Here is a 9,715-nt window from a genome sequence, read left to right as displayed (position 1 = left end):
TCAGATTTTCCAGCGTGCTAAACTCTCCTAAACTCTCCTGAGACTTTGCTCTAGATAAGTGAGTAGGCTTTTATTTCCTTCTCAGATCACTTATGCCATGCTTTGCTCATACTTCATATACAATTATGATGAATTAGGGTTTATAGAGGGACAGAACTAAGGGAATATATATATGTGTGTATATATATACGTATATGTATATAAAGGGGAGTTTATTAAGTATTAAGTCACATGATCTCAAGGTCCCACAATAGGCCATCTGCAGGCTGAGGAGCAAGGAGAGCCAATTTAAGTTCCAAAACTGAAGAACTTGAAGTCCGATGTTTGAGAGCAGGAAGCACCTAGCAGAGGAGAAAGATGCAGGCTGGGAGGCTAGGCCAGTCTCTCTTTTCACGTTTTTCTGCCCACTTATATTCTAGCCTCGCTAGCAGCTGATTAGATGGTGCCTACCCAGATTGAGGGTGGGTCTGCCTTTCCCAGCCCACTGACTCAAATGTTCATCTCTTTTGGCAGCATCCTCACAGACACACCCAGGATCAACACTTTGTATCTTTCAATCCAATGAAGTTGACTCTCAGTATTAACCATCACAGATGATAAATTAACGTCCAAGGCCCAAGGCACTGGGATACCCTGACTGAGTTGTCTTATTCTCAAAAATATGAGTGACATGTAGTTGCTAATCTCTAAGGCCTCCCCCACCCCCCTACTTCCCTAGTTCATCCCCATTCTTGGTAGATGATGGGCTTAACTGAGAGCGTAATCAAAGCAAGAGTTTTAAATTTTCCCAGGTGTTCATGTACTTAGGAAGTTTCTAATGTTGGGTGGTGCCTAAGGGAAAATTTGGTGGGGAGATGGAGGGAAGACAGAAGGAGCTGACCACAACTAGCCAGGACTGGAGGATCACCTAATGTGGCATCCCACCTTGAAGCTTCCTTGTATCTATGATACCCTTGGAACCAAGGAAAACTAACTCTCTTTATCATGAGTGAGAAAGGGATGGGGCCCAAATGGCATCTGATACACTTTGCAATAATGGTTTTTGCAGTGACTTGCAGACAGCGATATGCTGGAATAATTGAGCTAGCACATAGCGTAATCTGCTGTAGCCACCGCACAATTGCAGAATCAGACCCGTCGGTGCTGTATTTGACTAAGAGCAGCCACGGAGGGAAAAAAAAATCTGTTTCCCACTAGACTAATGATGCTAATTTGATATTAATTGATTGGACGGTTTTACTTGAAGCTTCTGTGGAATTTTGTTTTTGTGTTAAAGTTGCATAAAACTATCAGCTTAAGAAGTTCAGCAAGCACTGCATTTGGACGTATTAAGTAACATTAAGTACACATAGTCTAGATCTCCACCCAAGGTTCACAATCTTTTTTTTTTTTTCTGCAAAGTTACCAGTTCATTACTCAAAGTAGAGAAGTGCTATTTGGGAGGAAATGTTTAAGATACTGGGCAGCCACTGAGGGCAAGGGAATAAGGCGGTGAAGTCCAGAGGCAAGCCCCCTTCTGTGGACGGGGTGGAGCTTCATGAAGAGTTGATGGAGACATTCTGACAAAGGCAGCAACCCAGCCAGGCTAGGAAATGAGGATGCTTTCTATGAAACAATCTCCTTTAGTTGCCCCAGCTGTTCAATAATGTCTGATATGGAATCAAAACACATAGTTGTGTCAGGGATGATGTCAACAATGAAGGGACAAGACAGTGGTGTCCTCTTCCCCTTTCCTACCAGAATACCAATTTCACAAGGTGTGGCAATGTGCCTAGCTCACTGCTGGCCCTCTCCCTTCCCATTCCTCTGCTAATTAAGGCTACAAAAAGCATCTCTGTGTATAAGATTATTTATAGCCTTATAAATAGACCAGTAGGTGGGTGGCCCTGCGAAAGAGTGCTGGGCAGTGAAGGATGAGTGGAGGTTAGGTGGGGCTTCCAGAAAGCTCCAGAAAGCAGAGGAGTGTGACTTGGCTGGCAGGATCTCTTTTCCCCTTTGCCTTTCCTCCTGCTGGCCATATAGAATATGGCACAGCAATTGGTGCTGCTGCAGCCATTTGCAAGTAACCAGGATGGAGAAGCCTAGAGAAATCCCAAGGATCCCTGGATGCTTCCTGAAGACTCCCTTATGACTCAAGAGGAAAACTGTGCTCAAGTTACTGTCATTGGGGGTTTCTTTCAGATGCAGCTGAGCACAAGCCTTCAGGAGAAGGGCACCCTTGCTTGTCACGCATCACACTCATCAGGTGCTGCATCATGGGGAGGACAGGGCCTCTCATAAAGACCTTGGCCCGCAGCAAGGTGACCACGAGCCCCTGGCCAGTCCCGCAGCGGAGGAGGAAGAAGGTCGGTTGATCTCAGGAGGGGCCACCTGGGTCTCCATCAGGAAGAGTGAGCAGGAGCCCACCACAAACCTCTTTTCAAAGAACTCAGAAGGAAAAGGAACCTTAAAGGAAAGGGTAAAAATAGCTATTTCAAATTACCTATATTTAGCACCAGTTTGAGTTCTGGGTGAAAGAAAGTAACAGCAGATTTTAAAACAGAATGTTAACAGAAACAGTGAAAACGAAACCTGAAAAAGAAAAACTATAGCAAAGTCATTCTAAACTACATTATTTCAATTCTCATTGACTATTAGAAAGCATGATATTACAATCAGAAAAATAAACAAAGACATAAAGAAATAGTGCTCAGGTTAGAATCACGTAAGGTGCTGGATGCTATCTTGTGCATCCTGCCTGGGAACAGCTCTCACTGAGTAAATATAATCATGTCTGTTATACCTGAGTGTTTACCATTGACAACACTGTGCCAAGTCTTTTACCTGTGTGTGGTTTCACTTAACCTTAAGAGATATTACCATAATTCCCAGTTACAGTTGAGGAAACTGGGGTGTGGATCTGCCCCCAACCATAGCTCTCGATGAATTTGACATTGCTATTTTCTATCTACCTAAAAAAACTACATCGCCTGCAGCAGAAACAAACAGCCCTACTCTAAAGACACTACAAGGCTTTTTGTTTTAAATGTGATTGTAAAAAATCTCAATTAGAGGAGTCTTCAATTAATTGAGTGTGCTAAGTAATCTGATTTCCTGGCTTAATTGAGCACTAACCGGAAAAAAAAAATTCCCATTAAAACACATTGTTTTAAAGTATATAAAACACACTTTCTTGACTTAGTGAACCCGATTTAAACTTTTTTGATAATTAAGTCACTGACGGTGACTCAGGGTGGCTATACTGACAGTCACTTCTCACCACTCTGTGCTGTATCCAACTGTTAGTTTTTTTCCATTCTTCTGCTAATTAAGGCTACACAGAGCATCCCTGAGTATAAGATTATTTCTTTTATATTTCACATTAGTTTCAGATATGCCTAAAGTGGATGCCAGGCCAACAGGGTTATATATTTTTTTAATGCTTCCAAAAATGTTCCCAAAATGCTGCACAAATTTTTACCACACTGCTTCCAGGTTATAGTTCTTCAGAACTCTTCAAATGTAATTCCTAAGTGTGAATTTAACAATCAACTGGTAACTGACAAGCTGGGAGATTTGGGGAAGGTTCTAGTGAGAGGATGATGAAGATGGAGAGCACTGAACCGGGAGAGGAAGGATATGAAGAGTGATGACATCTCAAAGGGGAGAAGTTACAAGCTTTGTGCATTGCAAGCAACAGTGTGCTGGTAAAAGCTTAACAACCAGTTCTCCAGAGAAGAAAAGGGGAAACTCTGATTGGTAGCGTTTTGTCAAGGTGGAAATATGCCTGCTATAGCCCATTTCAAGTCACTGGATGCATTTGAAAAACTGGACACATTTGGTTTTGTGAGCCAATAGGAACTATCCTCTAGAACACACTGACTGCAAGGGATCAGGGGACCACTGGGAGGGACAGGGAAATGAGCATCCTTGGATGTGGTGTGCTACCATCCTCCACTCGTACTATGCAACAGTCTGGACACTTAAAGGGCCCCTAAACAGAGGTCTGGGGACCTGGATGCCCTCTGTGGTCTCTCAATCATGGGACAATTGAACAGACCCCACGGGAGAATGTGATATGCTTGGGGGAAGCAGTGTCCCCAGGCACTAGCAAGTGCTCTTGTCTCTTCATAAGGTTGTCACATCTCATTGCCTAGTCACAGTCTTTTATTGGTCATATTAATATATGCCTACCAAGTTAGAAACTCATAAGTCAAAGGAATAATGGCTCATTATGAGTGACAGTCAGTGGTTGATTGTTTTGGCAGGCAGTTCTGGGCACTGTGATTAAAAATGGACCCAGAAAGGGGGAAAGATTTCTCAGTGGACCCTATTTCCAGTGTTTTACCTAATGGTAGCCAAAGAGCATGACATACCCGAAAGCCAGAGGTTAAAATTTCAGTGAAAAGCTGGCTGCAAATGGATTCTTACTCTAGTCACTTATTTCATTTGGCTTTATAAAGTGTCTCCTCAGGCTCTTTTTTCAGCATTTGGATATGCTCTCAAATTATTCATAATATGGCATTGCTTTATTTCTCTAAAAAATTTGGAAAAATCATAACATATCAGGGAAATGCTGATGACTGAACCATTTTACCTTCTCATGAAATCTTGATGCCCTATCCAAGACAGAGATTGGCAGTTGATTAATATCCTTTTTTATTTTCTGTATTTCTGATGCTTTGATATCTGGATGACCGTGGAGGCATCCTATCCAGACTAGCCAATTTTTAAAAGCAGTCAATGACTCCCTACAAGCACACCTCATGTGTTTAAACCAACCAACCCAGCACCCACCTCCTCTCCAACCTTCGTCCTCAGGTTCTCACCATCTAGGCCACCATCTTCCTTCCCTAATCACGCCAGAGCCAGGCACCGGATGTCAAGAGATAGCTCTCCTGTCCCAGAGCCTGCTGAAATTATCCAAGCTAGCCAATCCTAAACCTGCTTAACCTGCCTTGCCTTGTCTTTCCGGCAGAAACCACATGATAAAGGCTCTTGTGCGGGTTTCACCCCTCCTCTCTCAGCCTCCTCACCGACCCTGGTACTTCCCCGTGTAGCCCCACTTGGCATTGCATGCCCCCTCCTCTTAGGAACTGTGAGTAACTGCTGACTTTTCAAAGGAAGCCCTCTCCTGATCTGTTGGTTTCATCATACCTGAATAGTAATAAAACCTACATTTAGAAACAGCCAGTTCCTCTCAATACCCATGTTTCTCTTCTTAATAAAAAATCCCCAACTTCTAGGAGAGCATATGGCCTCCAAGAAAAAAAAAAGACTGAGCTTTTGCTGATTCTCCCTGGCTATTAGCCGTGGCCACGCGAATCAGGTCAGCTCCTTGCTTACGGTGCTCTCCGAAGTGCTGTGGAGGATGCATGCTTTCTTCTGAGTGCCTCCTCCAGCTGCAGAGGATTTGATGGCTGGGGTTCCAGCAGTCATCATGGGCCGTTAGGAAGCAGCCCACACTCACATCCTAGAATCATCTAGGATGGGGAAGATGATTTATCTAAATAATCTGAATAGCTCATGATTTCGTGGAGCCATGGACTCCTTTTGTGGAACAAAGAATGAAAATCTGTTTTTTAAGTAACTATTATTTGAGGTTTTTCTGTTGCGCTCAGCTAGACTTCATCACAGATAATGCACTATCCTTAATGGAAGAAAAACCATAGTATCTGTCTGTCAAGGTACTCACTGTGTCTCGAAAGTATGTCATTTGATCATGCTATTGATGTTATCAATATCAAAAAGAAAACAGTTTTACCCATCTGTAATGTCAAAACCATGGTAAGTGCCTTCCCCTTCAAGGGTCACCATGCTCAGTGCTGAAAATCAGGGTGCTCAATCAATCCTCTGTCCCTCCCCGTTTTCCTAAACATAGCAGACCACAACATGCCAGTGGACACGATTTAATTATGTTCACAACTTTCACTATTTCCTTGAACAAGAAATAATACATCAAGAGCAGGAGACCTATTGTGAACCACCAGTTGCTCTGCAAAATAAAGCAGCATGGGATTTGGCATTTAAGTAAAATCTTCCCTTTTCATGCCAGTCATCATGAGTCCCCACTGGACCTGACCCCAGTGTACTTTCTCCAGCCCATATCCTCTATTAAACAATAATTACTAATTAAACAGATAACAATAACAGAACATCTTATATGGCATGGATTCTCTATTGACCACTCACATGTTCCACCAGCATATGACGAGCTGATCCAAGCATGAAACAGAATCAGCTAACAGCCGATTGCTATGTTCTTCTACACTGTGTGCTTTTAATGTTACGTGATATCTAACAATAAGTAAAGAAATTTTAACCAAAGACCAATTGTTCTTTCTCTCTGAGAAATTTTGCAAAAAACTTTGGGTTTGGTTTTATAGGTCTCTGTTATGTTACTTATGTCTCTTTCTGCTACAAAATAGATAACTTTGGGTTATTTTTCTCTTTTAAAAACTCATTTATTTCACACTGCTACAAAATATATAATTTGGGTTATTTATCTTCTTTTAAAAACTCATTTATTTCAGATTTTGCACAGTATTACTTTGCATTTGTTCTGTTAAAAAATAAGATCTTGATTGGTGTACCAGTGGTGGCAGAAGTTTAATGAATTGATAAACTTTCATAAAGATCAATGCATTGTCATGAGGAATCCAGACCTAAAATATCACATCTTCAGATATTTTTGTCTTATCTCCTATACACACCATTTTTGGTATGGGAGACATTTAAATTTTAAAAAAATTTTTGATTTCAGTAGGTTTTGGGGGAACAGATGGTGTTTGGTTAGATGAATAAGTTCTTTAGTGGTAATTTCTGAAATTCTGGTATACCCATCACCCTAAGCAGTATACACTGTACCCAATGTGTAGTCTTTTATCCCTTAACCCCCTTCCATCCTTTCCCCTGAGTTCCCAAAGTCTACTTTGTCATTCTTATGCTTTTGGGTCCTCATAGCTTAGCTCCCACTTATCAGTGAGAACATACAATGTCTGGTTTTCCATTCTTAAGTTACTCCACGTAGCATAATGGTCTCCAATTCCATCCAGGTTGCTGCAAATGGCATTATTTTGTTCCTTTTTATGGCTGAGTAGTATTTCATGGTATATATATACACACACACATACACATGCCACATTTTCTTTATCGACTGATTGATAAGCATTTGAGCTGGTTCCATATTTTTGCAATCGCAATTGTACTGCTATAAACATGCATGTGCAGGTATCATTTTTGTAAAATGACTTCTTTTCCTCTGGGTGGATACCCAGGAGTGGGATTGCTGGATCAAATGGTAGATCTACTTTTAGTTCTTTAGGGAATCTCCACACTGTTTTCCACTGTGGTCGTACTAGTTTACATTTTTTTTTGACTTGGAAGATTATCATATTCACAGACTGACAAATTGACTGTAGGCACAGAAAGCTTCAAGGTGCTTTATGACATTATAAGTTGAGTATTTTGCTCTTATTTTATCTCGACCTTCGTGCTTCACTGAACCATGAGTTAGGAATATAACGAGAAAATGCAATTTAACAAACATAAGAAAGTACATGCAACAAACATGAAAATACACTAGCTGTCATGTCAAATCCCTGTTCACTTCAGTAAGGATGGCACCAGGTTCAAGAGACTAAAGAGACCTAGAGCCAGCAAATGAGACATAGGGCTTTATTTGGGGAATTTTAAATACAGGGACAGTCCAATGGTGGAGGGCTGAACGGGAGAACCACAACCACCGGCAAAAAGCATGCAGTTGATTCAGCACCCTCACTGAGCACCTTCCCTCAGCAACCTCCATATGACAACCTTCATTTCTTAAATTATTGCTGTCAGGTTGGACGTGGTGGCTCATGCCTATAATTCCAGCACTTTGGGAGACTGAGGCCAGTGGATTATTTGAGGTCAGGAGTTCGAGACCAGCCTGGCCAACACGGTGAAACCTCGTTTCTACTAAAAATGCAAAAATTGGCCAGGCCTAGTGGCACACGCCTGTAATCCCAGCTACTCGGGAGGTTGAGGCAGGAGAATCTCTTGAACCTGGGAGACGGAGGCTGCAGTAAGCTGAGATTGTACCACTGTACTCCAACCTGAGCAACAAAGTGAGACTCTGTCTCAAAAAAAAAAAAAAAATTCTTGCTGTCAGGTGAGCCTACCGTATACTAGCCAAGATGAAACGCACAATGTTAATAGAATATCTGCCTCAATGTCATGACAAAGGTCCCACTGTCTCTGCAACTGCTGTTGACAACACCACTGTTAGGAATTCAATGGAATTTTGATAAATGTCAATTAGTTTTATATTTCACATCTTTAAATTTATAAGAAGAAAAAAAGCTTCACTACGTTTTCTTTGGAGACTAGGTAAATCCTTACAGACTACTCAATTGCCGAATATCTTGAACAATACTGACTTACCAGGCAAAGACAAAAAAGTGTAGAATACCTGAGTACTTTTTATCCAGTTGACTTTGTTGCATAATTTCTGTAGTCTAACTTATTTCTTGCTAACACTAGTCAGCCTACATTTGACAATATTATTTTTTATAACCTGCTAAAAGGATTGGGAAAAAAAAAACACTTTATGAGTTTCTGGCATTTCTTAAATTTCTTGAGAACTTCAACCTCTATTGTACTGTATTTATTTACATTGTACAGATTTTAGCAACTTCTCATTTGAATCTTGGAAGGAAAAGGGTGACAAGAAGGAAATGCTAATCTCTGAGACTATAAAAAGAGGTAACACATTAGTCAAGATGGGTTGGGTTATGCCCAGTAACAAACAACTCCAAAATCTTGAAGGCTTAAAACAACAAAGGTTTATTTCTCCCATAGACTTTTAAATCTATCACAGGTCAACAGGGACCTCTGCTCCTATCTCAGCCTTGCCCTCACTCTGAAAAGCAAGTCAGGAGAGCAACCCGTCTCTGGAACACTGCCTGTTCTTTGGGGAGAGGGCAATGAAATGCTCCAGCCTAAAATCAGGGTCCTCCTTCACTCACAACTGCATGGCAGAAATGGTCAGATCTCACCAACAAGAGGGCCAGAAGTGCAATCTTACTCTGTGCCCAGAAGGGGGAAGAATGGGAAGACCCAGAGAATTGCACAGGTGATTCCCATGGCGAGCAGCCAGGTGAGTTTTGCTGCTCTGTCTAGCAAATGTGCGTGGGATACTTATCGGTCCAAAGCATAGTTCAGGTTGTCGAGAGGGTTCAATAATGGACTTGGGTTCAACTTCAAACAAGTCAGAATTATAAAGAAATCACTTCTGTATAGCAAAATGTCCTACAAGCCAGAAAGGTCAAGAAAGCAAGAATCAAGAAACATTTCAAAGAGAGAGAAAATCCTTTTTTTTTTTTTTTCACTTAAATGAATGGAAAAAGCATAGAGGGGCAATTTGAGGGCAGCCTTAGTATAGGAAAGATGTTCCTATGCAGGGATGGACATGGAGACGGAAAGAAGGGGTTTCCAAGCAGAGGAAATAACGTAATCAAAGCAGTACGTTTTGACACTTCCACTCTGTAAGTGTGTGTTTCCAGTTTCATAGTGACAACGATATATTAAAGCCCATTCTCCAGCCCACTCTGAGTTCCTGATTCTTATGCTAAGATTGCAGTGGGGATATTTGAGATATTTTGTAGTATCTAACTTTGGTGGCAGCTTTATTTCTGTTGGAGTGTGTGCATGTCGTGTGTGTGTGTGCACGTGAACACTTGGAGAGGTACTCCTT

Source organism: Trachypithecus francoisi, unplaced genomic scaffold, assembly GCF_009764315.1.
Source record: "Trachypithecus francoisi isolate TF-2019V2 unplaced genomic scaffold, Tfra_2.0 Lachesis_group16, whole genome shotgun sequence".
Classification (NCBI taxonomy): domain Eukaryota; kingdom Metazoa; phylum Chordata; class Mammalia; order Primates; family Cercopithecidae; genus Trachypithecus; species Trachypithecus francoisi.
This window is presented reverse-complemented; position numbering follows the sequence as displayed.